The sequence below is a fragment of the Mobula hypostoma genome, chromosome 9 (assembly GCF_963921235.1).
Source record: "Mobula hypostoma chromosome 9, sMobHyp1.1, whole genome shotgun sequence".
Classification (NCBI taxonomy): Eukaryota; Metazoa; Chordata; class Chondrichthyes; order Myliobatiformes; family Myliobatidae; genus Mobula; species Mobula hypostoma.
In genome coordinates this window covers 151018533-151037504 of record NC_086105.1, presented here as the reverse complement: position 1 = coordinate 151037504, position 18972 = coordinate 151018533, and the positions used below count along the sequence as shown (strand labels likewise).

At 41.7% G+C, this 18972-nt stretch overlaps 1 protein-coding gene across 2 annotated transcripts in view; it reads right to left on the bottom strand.

The window, feature by feature from the left end:
• Positions 1 to 18972, bottom strand: part of rab11fip3 (RAB11 family interacting protein 3 (class II)) — a 173504-nt gene that overhangs the window by 135601 nt on the left and 18931 nt on the right. The window lies entirely within an intron of this gene.

The window sequence follows — 18972 nt, the reverse complement described above, 5'->3', positions numbered from 1 at the left end:
TCAGCTCTTCTTCTACTGCCTCCGAACCTACTTCTTTTGCAAGGGCTCCCCACCCCGTACTGACGACCCCTTCTCTCGTCTTCAACCCTCCTCCTCTTCCTGGACATCCCGCTCTGGGTTTCTGCCTGCCCTGGACATTTTCACTGCCAACTGCTGACAGGACATTAACCATCTAGACTTTAACACTCCTCTCTCCTATTCCAACCTCACTCCTTGCAAATGCTCCGCTCTGCATCCCTCCACACTAATCCTAACTTCACTATCAAACTCGCAGGTGCTGTAGTAGTCTGGTGTACTGGCCTCTGTCTTGCCGAGGTCCACAGCCAACTCTCAGACACCTCCTCTTCCTTACCCTTCCAACAGGCCCCACTAAGGAACACCAGGCCAACCTTATCGACTCTGGGGATCTCCCAGCCACCACCACCAACTTCATAGTTCCTGCACCCTGCACCTCCTGTTTCTACCTCCTACCCAAGATCCACTTACCTGCTTGTCCAGACAGTCCCATTGTTTCAGCTGAACTCATATCAGCTTATCTCGACTCTGCTTTATCCCCCCAATTCAGTCCCTTCCCATCTACATCCAAGACATCTCACACGCTCTTGATCTTTTCAAGGATTTCAGGTTCCCTGGCCCCCTACATCTTATTTTCAGTATGGGGGATGTCCCTTTACACCTCCATCCCCCACCAAGAAGCCCTCAAAGCTCTCTGTTTCTTTCTGGACACCAGACCCAACCAGTTCCCCTCCACCACCACGCTCCTCCATCTAGCGGAGCTTTCCTCACTCTAAATAATTTCTCCTTTGGCTCCTCCAACTTCCTTCAAACAAAAGGGGTAGCTATGGGCACTCACATAGGTTCCAGCTATGCTTGCCTGTTTGTTAACTAATAAAACAGTCTACGTTGCAAGCCTGCACTGCTGACCATTCCGCACTTTTCCTACACTACATTGACGACTGTGTCAGTGTTGCTTCCTGCATTTGATGTCATTCACTTTGCCTCCAACTTTCACTCTACCCTTAAATTTACCTGGTCCATTTCTAACACTTCCCTTCACTTTCTTGATTTCACTGCCCCCATCTCCAGAGACAGCTTATCCACCAATTTCTATTATAAACAGACAGACTCTCACAGCTACCTGGACTATAACTCATCCCACTCTGTTACTTGTGAAAATGCCATCCCCTTCTCTCAATTCCATCATCTCCACATCTGCTCTCAGGATGAGGCTTTTCATTCTAGAACGTAGGAGGTATCCTCCTTTTTCAAAGAAAGGAGCTTCCCTTCCTCCACCATCAACACTACCTTCAACCGCATCTCTTCCATTTAACGCATGTCTGCTCTTACTCCATCCTCCTGCCACCCTACCAGGGGATAGGGTTCCTCTTGTCCTCACCTACCACCCCACCAGCCTCAGTGTCTAGCATATAATTCTCTGAAACTTCCACCACCTCCAACGGGATCCACCATCAAGCACATCTTTCCCTCACCTACTTTCTGCTTTCGGCAGGGATCGCTCCCTAGGTGGCTCCCTAGACGACTCCCTTGCCCATTCATCCCTTCCCACTGATCTCCCTCCTGGCATTTATCCTTCCAAGCAGAACAAATGCTACACCTGCGCCTACACCTCCTCCCTCACTACCATCCAGGGCCCTAAACAGTCCTTCTAGGTGAGGCAACACGTCACCTGTGAGTCAGTTAGGGTCATTTACCGTGTTCAGTGCTTCCGGAGTGGCCTCCTGTACATCGGTGAGACCTAACATAGATTGGAAGACTGCTTCGACGAACATCTATGCTCTGTCCACCAGAATTAAGTGGGATCTCCCAGTGGCCATCCATTTTAATTCCACTTCCTATTCCCATTCAGATATGTCCATCCATGGCCTCCTCCACTGTTGTGATGAGGCCACACTTAGGTTGGAGGAACATCACCTTATATTCTGTTTGGGTAGCCTCCAACCTGATGGCATGAACATTGATTTCTCAAACTTCTGGTAATGCCCTCCAACGATCCCCGCCTCCATTTCCCATTCCCTTTTCCCTCTCTCTTCCCATCTAACCAATCAACTTCCCAGCTCTTTACTTCATCCCTACCCTCCAGATTTCACCTATTACCCGGTGTTTCTCTCTCCTCTCGCCCCACCTTTTAAGTCTACTCCCTAGCTTTTTTCCTCCAATCCTGCTGAAGGGTTTTGGCCTGAAACGTCTACTGTACTTTTTTTTCCATAGGTACTGCCTTGCCTGCTGAGTTCCTCCAGCATTTTGTGTGTGTTATAGACTGTAGAAGGTGGAATCTAATGGGAGAGGACAGAAGGTCATGGAAGAAAGAAGATGGGGAGGTGCACCAGAGGGAGACGATGGTTGGAGGAGCAATACCTTATATTCCATCTGGGGTAGCCTCCAACCTGATGGCGAGAACAGCAATCTCTTGAACTTCCGGTAATGGCCCCCCCCCTTCACCATTCCCTTTTCCCTCGCTCACCTCATCTCCTCGCCTGCGCATCACCTCCCTCTCATGTTCCTCTCCACTTTTCTTTCTTTTGTGTCTTCTGCCCAATGGTGGCGTGGGGGAGGAGAGAGAATATCCATGGAGGGCCACCTCTCGTGATGCTGGTCTTTCTTTCATGTTGCTAACTGCTTTACCAAGGCAACAAGGAGTGAAGGCAGAGTCCATAGAGTAGAGACTGGTTTTTGCAAAGTGCCAAGCTGTATCCACAGCTCTCTGCAGTTTCTAACAGTCTTAAGAATCTTAAACTGGAAAGTGGGTGAATGCTAGAAAACTAGTCATGGAATGAGACATCAAGGCTCAATTTCACAAAAGTTAATTAAATACATCAATTTCCAATGAAGAACATGATAAGTGAGAACATACAAGCTGAAAGGTATATAAGCAACTTGAACAGAAAAACCAGACCCAATAATTTACCTTCCATTAAGAGTGAGAGGAAAGATGGAACACCTAAAATAAATCAGAACGAAGGAAAACACTCACTGGTTGTGCCCTTTAGGGATGGAAATCTATACCTCATTCAGAATAATTATTGACAGATGAATGGACAACAATCTCAAAAATAGTTTCATTCTCCACACAACCTGACCTTATTAAAGTTATAACTTTAAATAGACTGGTTACATCTGTAGAGAATGTGGTACTTACAATATAATCACCAGTTTGTCAATATTCTTGCAAACTACTGAAAAGTCATCTAATTCTGGAAGCAAAGCATACAATTTGAATGCAACTTTCCAACATTCTACACAAAAGTGACAATGGCATAACTTGCATCAATGTGGAGATTAAAAATAATGCTTTAAAATAACACGGATTTGGTGCAATGGACATGGCTGGGAAGGAGTTTAGTCCCATTTAATGGAAGGGGCCTATCTCCTGATTCAATAGCATTCGAAACGGACAAAATAAAGGAAGCAGCATCTCCAATGTTTAAATACATTCACAAAGAAAAACAGGCCAACTATTACAATTGGAAATAATTTGGAAAATGTGTAGCTCGGATGGTTTATGGTTGGTGGAGTTGTTCTCCGATCTTGGCAATTTACTTGTAAACATTTTGTCACCATACGAAGAGACATCATTGGTGTACTGTCGATTGTGGTGCATCCTCCAAATGCCAAGTTCTTCAAGCAAAGATAGCATATGCAAACTGGCAGAATTCTGCTATATGCATCTACTTTAAATTTAATGGCTTTACAAACAATTGAAAGGGACTCAGATAGATTCGCCCATTTCCGGGTTCATAGCAGAGGCCATCATGCAAAAGTTAGAAGGATGGTGTTGCCAATTATAAACCCTAAAATTTGGGTCAGAATATTGAGAATACCTTTGTCATAGTAAAACAGTGAAATTGAAAGAACTTATAACCAAATCAATGATATGTTTGATGATATTAAGTTCACAATGGAAACAGAAATTGAGGTAAAACTAGCATTCTTGGATGTGCTTGTCAGGAGAAACAAGATGGCTTTTTTTTAAACTTCCGTTTATCGTAAAGAAACACACAGATCAGATTCTAAATTATCACAGCAATCACACAAGTGCACAAAAGAGCTGTATTAAAACTTTGTTCTGAAGAGCAGAGACACACTGCAGTGCAACAGCACTACAATAAAGGGGAGAAATATCTCTTTAAAGTATTCACACAAAATGGATACCCACAGAATTTGCAACAAAATACCTATGAGGTTGACAATGCACCAACCAAGAAGCAACCAAAAAAGTTGTCCTTCCATACATTCAGAATATCTCAGAAATGACAACCTGACTGCTCCAAGAACAGAGAATTCCAGTTGCGCATAGGCCAACAGCAACATTGAGGGAAGTACCTTACAGACCGAAAGAATCAATCAAACTATTGGACAAGACCAATGTGGTCTATAAAACCCAATGCGGGGACTGCAGCAAACATTATGATGGCCAAACTGAAAGAAAACTATCCACAAGGATCCATGAACATCAACTGGCCGTGAAGCTGCATGACCAACTCTCTCTCTAGTCTCTACACAAGGATCAAGAAGGACACAAATTTGACTGGGGCATCAAAGTCATAGCACAAAGAAACACATGGTAAACCAGAGAATTCCTAGAAGCAGTTTTCCATGAATAATTCTGTAAACAAACATGTAGACCTCAATCCTACTAATGAGCCAATGCAGGCAAAATTCCAGACCACAATACACAATGTTCTCCACACAACCAAACAGCGACGAGATTTCCTCCCCGCATCACAAATAAGTTTTGGAAAAGATGAACAATCAGCTGATAAGTATATAAAGGCCAAGCATTTGGAGGACATGCCACAATCAACAGCGCACTGATGATGTCTCCTCATATGGCAATGAAATATTTGCAAGTAAATTGCCAAGGTCAGAGAACAACTCAACTCAATAACTATTGCCATCCTAATTCTCCTTCATCAACCCCTGAAAACATCTCAGGTCCCAAGACAAAATAATTGCAAAATCCAAGACAATATAAATAATGAAATGTTTCTTTATTCAGATGCAACTTTGCATAAGTTGCATTTCCTCACATACCATGACATCTAATATGTTTGATGTGAGTTTTCTTGCACCTTACCCATTTAAATCTTGCAAAAAAAAAAGACTTTATGAAAAGGTCTTAATATCCATTAAATGCCTATGCAACTCGACAGGTCCAGTTTACTTTCCAAACCTCAGACAAACTGCCTCAGTCACTTATGTTCACTTTCCTACCTCTACATGCAAGTCGTTTTTATCTACAGTCATTCCCAAACCCATGTTTTCAAAAGTATTCCAAATGATGTCCAAAGCAGTTATCGGAAAGTGAAAATGCACTGAATAAATCCACAAGTTTCAAGATACAGTAATTGGATGCACGTCAACAGTTAATTGCATACAACCAGTGTAACCATACCAGAAAATATGCACGTTGCCACCATGACCTCTGACTGATCCTCAACCAGAATCTTGGGCCAGGTTCTCCCAACCGGAATCCTGAGACCAGATGTCAACTGTATCTCTCAGATCATTGAATATGCAGCGGCACCACCCAACCAGCAACATCTGGTTGCTGAAGGTCAGAATCAGGTTTAATATCACTGACACGTGTTGTTTTGCAGCAGTACAGTGTATAATACATAATGACTATACAATACACTCAAGTATAAAAAATAAATAAGTCGTACAACAAGAGAGCAAAGTAGTGAGGTTCATGGACCATTCAGAATTCTGATGGTGGTGGGGAAGAAGTTGTTCCTATATCACTGTGTGAGTCTTCATTGTCCTTTATCCCTGTGGAGAGGATGCTTCCTATGATAGAGTCTAAGACCAGAGGACACATTCTCAGAATAGTGATGTCCTTTTAGAATGGAGATGAGGGTAGTGATGAGAAGAGGGCATGTTCTGGGTAGTGGAGGTCCTTCATGAATAGATGCTGCCTTCTCTAGACACCACCTTTGTAGATGTCCTCAATGGTAGGGATGTTAGTGCCCATGATGGAGCTGGCCGAGTTGACAATTCTTGGCAGTTTTTTTCCGATCCTGTGCATTGACCATGAGAATAGGAGCTGAATGAGACCATTCAGCCTGTTGAGTCTGTTCTGCCATTCAATCATTGGCACCTCCATAACAGGTGGTGATACAACCTATCAGAATGCTCTTTATGGTACGTCTGTAGAAACTTGCTAGAGTCTTCCATGACATACAAAATCTCCTCAAACTCAAATTTATAGATTTAGGTCATGATGGCTAGTTCTTCATTTGCAAAGATCAGGAGAGAACAGTCCTCATAACTGTTGGTGACTGCAGAGGCCAATTCCGGATATGCAGACTCTGGAGCAGCAGGGACTCGGGAACAGCTGGGATGTGGGCACTTGGGGAGTAGGATCCTTCCTGCGTCTCCTCTTCTCTTTAGCAGTTGTTCTTCTGCATTCCTCAAAATCCTTGGCTGTTCTGTGGATCAGCGTTCTCCAGGGGTCTCTGTCACAAGCCAGCTGCTGTCACTTGTTGACCTTGATATTTGCCTGAGAGAGCTGTTGCTTAAGTTGGTTTTGTACAACTTGCACGGGGCACAACGATCTCTCTTGCCCCGAGAGTGTTCTAAGACTTAGACCATAAGACCAGAAGATATAGGAGCAGAATTAGGCCATTTGACCCATCGAGTCTGCTCCACCATTTCAGAATCAGGATCAGGTTTATTATCACCAGCATGTGACATGAAATTTGTGCACTTAGCAGCAGTTCAATGCAATACATAATCTAGCAGAGAAGAAAATAATAATAATAAATAAAACTAATAATAATAATCAATAAACAAGTAAATCAATTACGTATATTGAATAGATTTTTTAAAATCGTGCAAAAACAGAAATACTGTATATTTTTTTTTAAATGAGGTAGTGTCCAAAGATTCAATGTTCATTTAGGAATCAGATGGCAGAGGGGAAAAGGCTGTTCCTGAATCGCAGAGTGTGTGCCTTCAGGCTTCTGTATCTCCTACCTCATGGTAACAGTGAGAAAAAGGCATGCCCTGGGTGCTGAAGATCCTTAATAATGGATGCTGCCTTTCTGAGACACCGCTCCCTAAAGATGTCCTGGGTACTTTGTAGGCTAGTACCCAAGATGGAGCTGACTAAATTTACAACTTTCTGCAGCTTCTTTCAATCCTGTGCAGTAGCCCCTTCATACCAGACAGTGATGCAGCCTGTCAGAATGCTCTCCACGGTACAACTATAGAGGTTTCTGAGTGTATTTGTTGACATGCCAAATCTCTTCAAACTCCTAATAAAGTATAGCCGCTGTCTTGCCTTCTTTATAACTACATGGATATGTTGGGACCAGGTTAGATCCTCAGAGATCTTGACACCCAGGAACTTGAAGCTGCTCACTCCCTCCACTTATGATTCCTCTATGAGCATCAGTAGGTGTTCCTTCATGACTGATCCAATTTTCCTTTCAGCCGCAATCTCCTGTCTTCTCTTCGTATCCCCTCATGCCCTGACCAATCAAGAATCTATCAACTTCTGCCTTACATAAGGACTTGGCTTCCACGGCTGTTTGTGGCAAAGAATTCCACAGATTCACCACTCTCTGGCTAAAGAAATTCTTCTTCATCTCTATTCTAAAAGGACACCCCTCTATTCTGAGACTGTGTCTTCCGGTATTTGACTCTCTCACCATAGGAAACATCCACTCTATCAAGGCCTTTCACCATTCGATAGGTTTCAATGAGGTCAGCCCTCATTCTTCTGAATGCCAGCGAATACAGACCCAGAGCCATCAAACGGTCTTCATCTGGTAAGTCATTCAATCCCGGAATTATTTTCCTCAACTTCCTTTGAACCCTCTCCAGTTTCAGCACATCTTTTCCAAGATAAGGGGTCCAAAACTGCTTGTTCATTCTCCTAATCCAAGTCCTTCTGTAGCCACTCTACTTCCTCAAAACTATCTGCCCCATCACCTATCTTCATATCGTCTGCAAACTTTGCAACAAAGCCATCAATTCCACCATCCAAATCATTGACCTGTAACATAAAAAGAATCAGTCCCAACACCACTAGGGGATCTAGTCAAAAAAGTTTACTTTACAATTTACCTCCCACACTGTTCACACCAACTGCGCACTATAACAGCCGTTTGGCAGTGCTTGTGCAGTACCAAGCAGAAGCAGAAACAGAAACTAGTCACCGGCAGCCAACTAGCAAAGGCTCCCTTTATTCCCATTCTTTGCCTGCTGCCACTCAGCCACTCTTTTATCCATGCTAGAATCTTTCCTGTGGGCTCGTAGCTTGTAAAGCAGCCTCATGTGTGGCACCTTGTCAAAGCCTTCTGAAAATCCAAGTACATAACATCAACCAATTATCCTTTGTCTATCCTGCTTGTTATTTCTCCAATGCATTCTAACAGATTTGTCAGGCAAGACTGATATAGATCTAAACCTTAGAAACATCATCCCATAAACTGTAGGCCAGTACATTGCCCAAGGCCATTAATAAAACCCCACTTCACATACAGAAGCAGTTCCGTACCAAATGCAACTATTCTGCACATAGTTCGGTGCAGTCAGAATGTTAGGAATGCTGTCACTGTTTAGCCAAATCCAAGATAAAAGCCACAATGCCCATTCAGGTCGGTATTTTGCTGGGCAGTCATGTGGCAATTGAAACAATCAGCAAAACTTCAAATGAAAGAATCAGACTGAACAGGGAAAACAATTCAGCTTCACCCAGTCTTTAGAGAGTCTGGTTAGTTTAGCATCACCTCTGCTGCACCACAATAACATGTCACCAGGAACCTTCAGAAGTAGGTTTTCCTTTAATACATGCATTGTGATCAGCAAGAAGGATTTTCATATTTACAGGGAACTCAGCAGGTAGGGCAACATCTATGAAAAGGAATAAACAGTCAACATTTCAGGCCAAGACTCCATCAGGTCCTGATGAAGCTGTTTATTCATTTCTATAGATGCTGCCTGACCTGTTGAGTTCCTCCAGCATTTTGTGTGCGTTGTTCTGGATTTCCAGCATCAGATCCACCGAATCTCTTGTGATTATTTATTATTTATTTAGAGGTACAGCACAGAACAGGCACCTCAAGACCCACGAGCCACACTATCCAACAACCCACCTATTTAACCCTAGCCTAATCACAGGACAATTTACAAGTTACTAACCTGTGGAAGGAAATCAAAGCACTAGAGGAAACCCATGCAATTCACAGGCAGAACATACAAACTCCTTATAGACAGTGCCAGAATTGAACTTTGAATGCCCCAAGCTGTAAGAACATCACATTAAGCACTATGCTACCATGGCATGCCATTATTCATATTGACAACTACAGTAGATTTTCTTCTGAGTTCCTAGATATGACAACAGAGGCAGAATTTGTTTATCCTCAAATGCCCCTTCAAGGTAAAGAATACAATATGGACTTAATGTGGGACAATGGGATTAGTATAGATGGGCAACCCTGAGATTCATTTTCTTCTGGACATACTCAATAAATCCAATAACCATAATAAAATGAATGAAAGAATGCACCAATAGGATGGAAACCAGTGTACAAAATACAATAAACTGTGCAAATACAGAAAGAAAAATAAGAAATAATAATAATAAATAAACAATAAATATTGAGAACATGAGATGAGGAGTCCATAGGTTGAGGGAACAGTTCAGTTGACGGTGTGAGTTAAGTTGAGTAATGTTATACCCTCTGGTTCAAGAGCATGATGATTGAGGGGTAATAACCATTCTGAACCTGGTGGCGTGGGTCCTGAGGCTCCTGTATCTTCTTCCTGGTAGCAGCAGTGAAAAGAAAGCATGGCTTGTGTGGCGGGGATCCCTGATAATGGATGATGGTGTAGTATCATTTCAAATACACAAGTGTAAAGAACAAAGTAGTTACTCCAGATCCAATGCAGCACAAAAAAAACACAAAACATAATAATACTAATTAAACACAATAAATAACTATATAAGATAGCTTATGTACATAGATTTATTGTACATCCATAAAGTGACACTGAGCACAAGAGTGCCTGTACGTAAGTGACTGACAGGAAATGACAAAGCAGCGGTTGTTGAGGTATAGAGGGGTGGTTTAGTGGGTGGAGGTGTTGGTCAGCCTTACTCCTTGGGGAGAATAACTGTTTTTGAGTCTAGTGGTCCTGGTGTGGATGCTATGTAGCCTCCTCCTTAATGGAAGTGGACAAACAATCTATAAGCAGAGTGGGTGGGATCATTCATGATGTTCCTGGCCCTTTTCCAGCACCTTTCTGCATGTATCAAAGCAAAAGTAGCTAAATGGAGACTGCAGATGCTGGCAATCTGGAGCAACGGACAGAGGAATTGGAGGATCTCAGAGTTAGGCTGCACCTGTGGAGGGATAGAGAGTCAATATTTCAGGACAAGACCCTTCATCAGCTAAATAGCTTAGCCAGAAGGAATAAAAAAAACCTCTAAAAGACCCAAATTCAGTTCCAATAAGTGATAGTGTCTAACTATAAATTTATTGCCAACCTTGTTAGGATACACTAATGGTTACAAATATTAACATACTTTTGAGAATTCCTTCAGAATTGTGAAGATTAAAAAGTTGTGATCATTTTAACTGATATTTAATGACTTGTTCAAATACTAGGAACTGAAGTGAAAACTCTAGAACACCTCCACGTATCTGTCAGCTTCTAAAAATAGATGTTCAGCTTCCCGTTTCAGACGAGTACTTTCCTTCATTGGACTGATCGTCTTCCAGAGTCAAACCAGTACCTTCCATATTTATAAAACCAATCTTTTACATCAAAATATTTATTCCACACAGAAAACCAGCCCAGACTCATGTTTGGCAGATTATAGCAGCATGTTAGATGCCCCAAAAGCCCAAAGTGGAAAATTTGCCCTTCAAACCCAGGCATCACACCACTTGCCAGGAAGGTGTTAGACCACATTAGTGAGGAATAGGTAAAAGTGCACTTAACAGGATTAAGTCAAATCAACAGGAATTTATGAAAGGGAAAATGTATCCAGTAAAGTGGAAAAGAAACAAGAGAATACAGTACATTTAGATTTTTAAAAGCCATTTGATAAGGTGCCTCATAAGATACAGGCTTGTGGGATAATAGACATGATTATTAAGTAGGAGAGAGGACAGCAAATTCGTGGGCAAGGATCAAGACATGAAAAATGTGACACCAGGACAATTCAGGAATTCACAAGTTCCATAAGAAATGGAAATGTCTGCAGAAAGGAGTGGACACAGGCCATCCATCATAAGTAAACCCCTCCCCACCATCAGTATATTTACATAGAGCACGGCCACAGGAAAGCAGCATCCGTCAAGGACCTCCTCCACCCTGGCCATCTCTTCTCTCTGCTGCCATCGGGCAGGAGGTACAAGGGCCTCAAGACCCACACCACCAAGTTCAGGAACAGTTATTACTCCTCAGCCATCAAGCTCCTGAACCAGTGTGGGGAACAACACTTAGCACTCCTCTGAACTGATTCCGCAAACTGCAGACTCATTTTCTAGAACTCACCATTTCATGTTCTCAGTATTATTTTTTTCTTTATTTTCACAATTTGTCTTCTTTTGTACACCAGTTATTTCTTATTCTTTCCTTATATAGTTTATTATAAATTCTACTGTATTTATTTTCCTGTACATGCCTACAAGATGAAGAATCTCAAGGTAGTCTATGGTGACATATATACTTTGATGATAAACTTACTTTGACTTCGATAAGTATAAAGGGTGGTTGATTGATTTAATGTTATTTTTATCCACTTTAAGAAAATTCAAAATTACATGGCTTTAGTGAAACAGAAAATGCTGAAGAATATTTGTATTGCACAGGAACAGTAGTGACAAAGCTGTAGTGAATAGAATCAGAATCAGGTTTAATATCACTGGCATGTGCTGTGAAATTTGTTGTTTTGCAGTAGCAGTACATTGCTATAAATAACATGTTTTTAAAAACTATAAATTACAATAGGAAATATATTTTTAAAATTAAATTTAGTTTTTTAAAAAAGCAAAACAAAATAGTGAGGCAGTATTCATGGGTTCATTGTCCATTCAGAAATCTGGTGGTGAAGGGGAAGAAGCTGTTACTGAAACTTTAAATGTGGGTATTCAGGCTCTGTACACCCTCCTTAATAGTACAGGTCCACAATCCCTTATCCGAAATTCTTGGGGCCAGTTGCATTTCGGAATTTAGAATTTTTCAGATTTCAGACCCCCCACCATACCAAAAAACACGTATGCTCAAGTCCCTTCAGTGAGGTGGACTTTAAGACCCAGCAGCGCACCAAACCTACGCACATCCTCCAGTATACTTTAAATCATCTCTAGATTACTTATAATACCTAATACAATGTAAATGCTATGTAAATAATTGTTATACTGTATTGTTTAGGGAATAATGACAAGAAGAAACTTTATTTCCAACAAAAACATTAAATAAAACATAAACATATACAGCTTCAAACGAACCGAATCAAACACATGGTAAATGACTTATTGGGATAAATGTAGAACATCACTGTCACTATAAAACTTCAGTAACTTGTCTTTCTGTTTATTTAAATCATATACAATGGTAGTTCTGACAGTATTTTCTTCAGTAAGATGCCACTCAGACACACCACGATCAAGCTTCTGCAATAACTCCACTTTCTGCGTTATTGATAGAGAAGATTCCTTCCCTTTTTCTCATTGTTACCCATAGGGGTATCTGCAGCTCTTATTGACATTTTCACAGTGAAATTAAACACAAAGTCAACAGTGATCACAAAATATCAGCAAACAGCAAATGCTTGTGTAACCAGTACGAGCGCTGAGCCACAACTGACGTCTGGCAGCCTCTGCTAGTGCTGCCACGTCACACCTGAGTGACGTCAGCTGTTGGTGAGAAAAACTTTGGTTTTTGGAGCTTTTTGGATTTCAGAATTTCGGATAAAGGAATGTGCACCTGTACCAATGAGAAGAGGTCATGTCCCGGGTGATGGGGGTCTTTAACGATGAATGCCTCCTTTTTCAGGCATTACCTTTTAAAGGTGTCCTCAATGCTGGGAGAGCCTGGTGCCCATAATGGAGCTGATGAATCACCGGTCTGAAATATTAACTCTATTCCCTCTCCACACAGAGTGCCTCCCCTCTGGGTATTGTCAGTGCTTTGTCTTTATTAAAGGATTATGCCTTCAGTGTTAATGTACAGCTGAGCAGCAGTGGACTTCATTGCAGTGTTTGAGAGAACTGCGTTCACTGTTTAGGAACCAGAGGGGTAATGGTTGCTAATGGCACAGTGCATGCAAAATGGGAAAGTCCTCCATGTAATCTGATCCTGATGAAGGTTCTCAGCCCAAAACTATGACTGTTCATTCATTTCCATAGATGTTTCCTGACCTGCAGGGCTCCTCTAGCATTCTGTACGTCTTGTTCTGGATTTCCAACATCTGTAGAATCGCCTGTGTTTATGCTTTGCCTCCATGTTATCTTCCTCTCTAACTGTTATTCAGATATACAGGTCAAGAAGAGAAAGATCAATTACGGTGATCAGAGAATCAATGGTATTGCTGCAGACAAGCATTCAAGCAGAAAATGTAACTCAGCTCTTTTCCTTGCAGTTCTTAAGCCAATGTCAAGACTCCACTGGGCACTGCAAGATTTGGAAGCCAGATTGTCCAGATTAAAGTACATGTGTAGCTATTCACAGAGACAGCACGGCTCAACAGGAACTGCAACATCTCCTTTCCCGTTTTTTTCTGCCACATACCCACAGCCAGTGACCACAATCTCCACAAACATCAGTCATTTGAAAATAGCAATGTCAGGTGTAAGCAGCGTTCAGGATGAGAAGTGTTCTGGAAAGAGCCAAGAATTTTGTGCAACAGACACAAAATGCCAGAGGAACTCAGCAGGTGAGGCAGCTTCTCTTGTACTTACGATATGTCTCCATGCAATTTTTCCCTATAAGCATTATTCAGACATCCAGATCAGGAAGAGGAAAATTCAATTATGGTGAACTGCTTATTCACTTCCATAGATAATGCCTGACCTGCTGAGTTCCTCCATCATTTTGTGCGTTTTGAACTGGATTTCCAGCATCAACAGAATCTCTTGTTCAAGAATTTTATAAATAAATTTTAATAAGGAGCAAGTGATGAAAAGTATTTTTGCTTAAATTTAGGGAGGAAATGTCTAATTTGAGGGGGCATAATTTTAAGGAGATTTGAGGAAAGTATTGGAGGGAAGTCAGCAGTAGGTACACAGAGAATGTTGGATGTAAGGAACACCTTGCCAGGAGTGGTGATAAAGGCAGATGTATTATGGGCATTTAAATTAGGAAATGGAGGGCTCTGTAGGAAGGAAGAGTTAGATTGATCTTATAGTAGATTAAAAAGACAGTACAACATTATGAGCCGAAGGTCCTGTACTGTACTGTAATGTTCTTTATTTTACAGTTTGTTAAACAAAGAACTAAAAAAATTGAAGTTCCTTCAGGGTAAGCAATGTAAAATTCATGGTGGTTTAATACATTAGTGAATTTCATATAGTAAATAGAGATATGACAAGGCACCCAAGAAACCTTGTAGTTGTGGTTGCAAGCATTATTCCAGGAAGGTAGCTTGGTTCAGCCCACCATGCCCATGGTCATCATTTTGCTCAACAACACAAATCTCATCTGCATTATTTTGGGTCTGATCCTTTCATTTGTTGCCTATTCAAGCACTTGTCCCTTAAGCATAGCAATTGTATCTCATCCCACCTCTTCCCCTGGCAGCAAGTTTCAAATATCAAACAGTAACTATGTAAAAACTTACCTTCAGATTCCCTGTGAAACTCAAAGTTCAAAGTAAATGTATTATCAAAATACATATATGTCACCATATAACATCCTAAAATCCATTTTCTTGCAGGCATACTCAATATATCTATAGAATAATAAACATAAGAAAATCAATGAAAGTCCGCGCCAACTTGGGCAAAATCAGAATGCAAAAGACAGCAAACTGTGCAAATACAAAAATATAGAAATAATAATAAATAATTAAGCAATAAGTATCAAGAACATGAGATGAAGAATCCTAGAAAGTTAGTCCATTGCTTGTGGGAACACTTCAATGATGGGCAAGTAAAGTTGAGTGAAGTTATCAAGAGCTTGGTGGTCTAAGTCCTGAGGCTCCCGTACCTTCTTCCTGATGGCATCAGCAAGAAGAGAGTTGTGGGAGTCCTTGATGATGGATGCTGCTTTCCTGCAACAATGCTCTAAGCAGATGTGCACAACAATGAGAAGGGTTTTACACGTGATGGACTGGGCTGTATCTGCTACTTTTTGTAGGATTTTCCATTCAAAGGCATTGGTGTTTTCATACCAGGCTGTGTTGCAGCCAGTCAATACACTCTCTATTACCCATCCATAAAAGTTTGTCAAAGTTTTAGATGTCACGTCGAATCTTTGCAAATTCCTAAGGCAGGGGTCCCCAACCTTTTTTGCACCGTGGACCGGTTTAATGTTGACAATATTCTTGCGGACCGGCCGATGGGGATGAGGGGTGTTAATCACCACCAGAATATAGGTGAGACTATAAGTCACTTATAAGTGGTTAATAATACACTCAATTTCGTTTCTAAAAGGGTTTATGTAACAAATTTAATATTAAACACACAGCGCATATTTTCCTTCCATGAATATAGTGATAAGTCAATTATAAGTCACTTGTTAGTCAATAGCATCATAACATTTTATGAAACGTTTGGTTATTAAACACACAGCGCATATTTTCCTTGCGTGAACATATAAAATCATTGCAACGCACCAATATCGGTGAATCAGTGGGAGCCCTGGGCTTGTTCCCTGCAACAAGATGGTCCATCGAGGGGTGATGGGAGACGGCGATACCCGCAGGGAATTCCTTATGTCAAGTCTATTCCACAATTTAGTTTTCATTGCATTCATTGCAGAAAATCCTGCATTGCAGAGATATGATGTTGGGAATGGAAGCAACGTTTTCAGTGCTTTCGTGGCTATCTCAGGATATTCAGCCTGGACTTTGATCCAGAATGCCGGCAGAGACGTTATGTCAAACATACTTTTCAGCCCACCGTCATTTGCAAGCTCAAGGAGTTGATCTTCTTCCCGCGCTGACATGGATGATTCACCGGGGACATTCACAAATGGGTCACGGACCCATTCCTTTGCACGTGTTGGGTCATTTGCGGTTGGGAAGTAATGCTCGAATTCTGCTGACAGCGAAGTTAGATGATCGCGCACCAGCTGTGAGAAAGACGGTGCAACCTCAGTCTCTCCCAAAATCCCAGCTAATGTTGGGAACAAGTCAAATATGCCCCTGTCCATTCGCCGTCCGCACAGTTCCAGTTTGGCTTTGAAAGCAGACACTTCATCTGCCAACTTGAAGACAGTTGTCATTCTCCCCTGAAGTGACAAACTGAGTTCATTGAGCAGGTTGAAGATGTCACACAGATAGCCAGTAATACGACGCTCTCAGAGCAGCAGCATTTATGAAGGTGGTTGCTCTCAGAACTTGCTTCTGTCCCGCTTGCTCACGATTTTCCCTCTCAAAAAAACTCAACAGGTTTGTCTGTAAGTGCAGGGTGCTTGGACTCAAGGTGCCAAAGCAGTTTTGAGGGCTTCATTGCCTCATTAGACAGCTTGTCTCCACATATCACACACAGGGGGCTTGGAGCGTGCGAGTCATCGATCACAATAAAGCCATATTTTATGTACGGCTCGTCGTATTTTCTGCTGAAGGAAGCTTTCTTTTTTTTGCAGTCTCTGCCTCAGCTGTCTCTGCGTTATCATCATTAGGCCTTTTATGTGTTCTTCCACCTCTTCCAAAGAAACTCTCAAGCGACATTTGTTTTTTACTCATACCGACTGATGACCTCGCGTACGTTCAAGTTCAACAGTGGACATGACAGGGAATGAGGAAAGGTGCAGCCTGACTTATATTGCTTCATACCACCAAATAATATTGTTTCCTCGCGGCCCGATAGCACATGCTTTGCGGCCGAGCCGGTCCACAGCCCGGTGGTTGGGGACCACTGTCCTAAGGAAATAGAGGTGTTGCCGTGTCTTCTTCGTAATTGCACTAATAATAACACCGAAATAATAACACCAAGGAACTTAAAGTTCCTCTCAGCTTAAACCCAAGCCCTCTTATTTTTGATACTACTACCATGGAAAAAAAATTCTGATTATGTACTCAATATCTATCGCTCCAATAAATTTATAAACCTCCGTCAGATCACCCTTCAGCCTACCTCACTCCTCACTCTAGGGAAAACAAGCCCAAACGATCCAATCTCTCCCCATAACTAGCATCCTCCAATCCAGGCAACATAGTGGTAAATCTCCTCTGCACTCTCTCCAATTAAACCACATCCTTACAGCCACAACTTTGGTTTAATATATTTAACCAATATATTGTGTAGTTACAATAAGCCACTCTGGTTTTATATTCTATACCTCAAGCATGCTATGTCTTCACCACCACTCTGTCTACCTGCATTGTACTTTCACACAACAATGGAATTAAACCTTAAGCTCATAGAATACCACACAGAACCAGGTCCTTTAGTCCAACTCGGCTCTGTCAGTCATGATGGTTACCTATATCGATCTCATCTACCTGCATTAAGCCAGTATTCCTCTATCCATGTACCTTTCCAAACGTCTTTTAAATGTTGCAACATCATCAGCTGCACTTCTGCTGGCAGATCATTGCATATAACCACCACCCTATGGATGAAAAAACTTACCTCTCCCTTCAAAACCTGAATCTGTCCTCTAGTTTTAGATTATGGCCATCTCCCCTATCTATGCCCCTCAATTTCACAAACCAGTTGCTTCCAACCTTGGACAATAAATAAATTTGCCTTAGATAGTAAATACGTCTCAGATATTAGATAGCATAATCAAGAATTGCCATGAGTTTGATGATAACCATATGGTCCTTGAGTAGCTGCCTGTCACCTTGGCTTCCACAAAGCTCAGCCTTTTTTGTTTTAACATAAAAGATCACCAGAGAACAACAAAAGCATTTAACATACCAAGCTGGGAATCGAGGTCAGCTGATATTATTCACACCTTCCAGTTTGAGAAAAGGTGGAGAGGCATTTCATTAAGATCATAAGACCATCAGACATAGGAACAGAAGTAGGCCATTCGGCCCATTGAGGTTGCTCTGCCATTCAATCATGGGCCGATCCAATTCTTCCATCCCCACTCCCCTGCCTTCTCCCCATACCCTTGGATGCTCTGGCTAATCAAGAACCTATCTATCTCTGCCTTAAATGCACCCAATGACTTGGCCTCCACAGCCACTTGTAGCAACAAATTCCACAGATTTTCCACCCTCTGACTAAAGTAATTTCTCTGCATGTCAGTTCTAAATAGACGTCCTTCAATCCTGAAGTCGTGCCCTCTTGTCTTAGACTCCCCTACCATGGGAAATAAAACTTTGCCATATCTAATCTGTTCAGGCCCTTTAACATTCCGAATGTTTCTATGAGATCCTCCCTCATTCTCCTGAACTCCAAGGAATAAAGCCCAAGAGCTTCCAGACGTTCATCATATGGAAACCCTTTCATTTCCTGGAATCATTCTCGTGAATCTTTTCTGAGCCCTCTCCAATGTCAGTATATCCTTTCTAAAATAAGGGGCCCAAAACTGCACACAATACTGCAACTCACGAGTCTCATGAGTGTCTTATAGAGCCTCAACATCACATCCCTGCTCTTATATTCTATACCTCTAGAAACGAATGCCAACATTGCATTTGCCTTCTTCACAACCGACTCAACCTGGAGGTCAACCTTTAGGGTATCCTGCACAAGGACTCCGAAGTCCTTTTGCATCTCTGCATTTTGAATTTTCTCCCCATCTAAATAATAGTCTGCCCATTTATTTTTTCCACTGAAGTGCATGACCATACTCTTTTCCAACATTGTA